Source organism: Bison bison, unplaced genomic scaffold (genome assembly GCF_000754665.1).
Source record: "Bison bison bison isolate TAMUID 2011002044 unplaced genomic scaffold, Bison_UMD1.0 scf7180017864240, whole genome shotgun sequence".
In the NCBI taxonomy this organism is placed as follows: domain Eukaryota; kingdom Metazoa; phylum Chordata; class Mammalia; order Artiodactyla; family Bovidae; genus Bison; species Bison bison.
The window spans coordinates 251,443-253,448 of record NW_011494812.1 but is presented as its reverse complement, the minus strand read 5'-3'; positions in this window follow the sequence as shown (position 1 = coordinate 253,448).

Below are 2,006 nucleotides of genomic sequence, written 5' to 3'. Positions count from 1 at the left end.
CCCTCTGATGGATGAGGATAAAGGCTTGTGGAAGCTTCCTGGTGTGAGGTACTGATCGTGGTGAAAACTGTGTCTTGCTCTGATGGGCAAGGTCATGCTCAGGATTGGGGGCGGGAGGAGAAGGGGACGACAGAGGATGAGATGGCTGAATGGCATCACTGACTCGATGGACGTGAGTCCCAGAGAACTCCAGAAGTTGGTGCTGAACAGGGAGGCCTGGTGTGCTGTGAATCATGGGGTCGCAAAGAGTCAGACCCGACTGAGCAACTGATCTTATCTTATCTTGACATCCTTATATGACTACTGGAAAAATCACAGCTTTGACTAGATGCACCTTTGTCAGCAAAGTAATGTCTCTGCTTTTTAATATGCTGTCTAGGTTGGTCACAGGATTTCTTACGAGGAGCAAGTGTTTTAATTTCATGGTTGAAATCACCATCTGCAGTGATTATGGAGCCCAAGAAAATAAATTCTCTCACTGTTTCTATTATTTCTCCATCTATGTGCCATGAAGTGATGGGACCAGATGCCATGATTTTGTTTTCTGAATTTTGAGCTTTAAGCCAACTTTTTCACTCTCCTCTTTCACTTTCTTCAAGAGGCTCTTTAGTTCCTCTTCAACTTCTGCCGTAAGGGTGGTGTCATCTGCCTATCTGAGGCTCTGTAGTGGGGCTAATAGTGACCTCCTCCAAGAGGACTTATGCTACAAACTGCAACTCCGAGGACTACTGCTGCCAAAGTCCTTGTCACCATGACAGGCCACTACTTACCCCCACTACCTCCACAGGAGACACTCAAATACTCAAAGGCAGGTCTGGCTCAGTCAGCTGTGCAGGTCACTGCTCCCTGCCCTAGGTCCTGGTGCACACAGGTTTCCTTTGCATGCTCCAAGTGTCTCTGGAGGGGATGAGGTTTATTTTAAGTGCAGTTGCCCTGCTCATGCCATCTTGTTTCAGGATCTCCTTTGTGCTTGGACATGAGATATCTTTTTTTGGTGGAATCCAATATTCTGTCTATGCTTTTTCAGCAGCTCATTGAAATATTGGTGTTCTTGACAGAGAAGATAAATGTGCATTCTTCTACTCTGCCATCTTATGGGTATGAGATGGCAAATAGAACGGGAAATAGAAGTGGAAACAGTGAGATATTTTTCTGTATGTGCTCCAAAATCACTGCATACTGTGACTGCAGCCATGAAATTAAAAGGCACTTGCTGCTTTGAAGGAAAGCTATGACAGACTTGTACAGCATGTTACAAAAAACAGAGATATCACTTTGCCAACTAAGGTCCACATAGTCAAAGCTTTGGTTTTTCCAGTAGTCATGTACAGATAAAAGAGTTGGACCACAAAGAAGGTTTTACACCAAAGAATTGACGCTTTTGAATTGTGGTGCTGGAGAAGACTCTTGAGAGTTCCTTGGACTGCAAGGAGATCAAGCCAGTCAATCATAAAGGATATCCACCCTGAATATTCATTAGAAGGACCGGTGCTGAATCTGATGCTCCAATAATTTGGCCACATAATGTGAAGAGCTGATGCATTAGGGGAAAAAACCCTGATGATGGGAAAGCTTGAAGGCAAAAGGAGAAGAGGCAGCAGAGGATGAGACAGTTAGTTAACATCATCAACTCAATGGACATGAATGTGACCAAAATTCAGGAAATAACGAAGTAGAGGGAAGACTGGCATGCTGTAAAGTCCCTGGGATAACAAAGAGTCAGACACTATTGAGTGACTGAACAACAACAAATACTAGCCATTGTTTCTTGAGGCTCACCTGCCCCAACTGTGACATGGGAGCCTTTTCACACCAGTCATTTGTGAATCCTTTCAACACACCTTTATCACTGAGCTTCCCTTTACCTTATGGCATGCAGAGTTCCAAAGAATAGCAAGGAGAGATAAGAAAGTCTTCCTCAGTGATCAGTGTAAAGAAATAGAGGAAAACAACAGAGTGGGAAAGACTAGAGCTCTCTTCAAGAAAATTAGAGATACCAAGAGAAC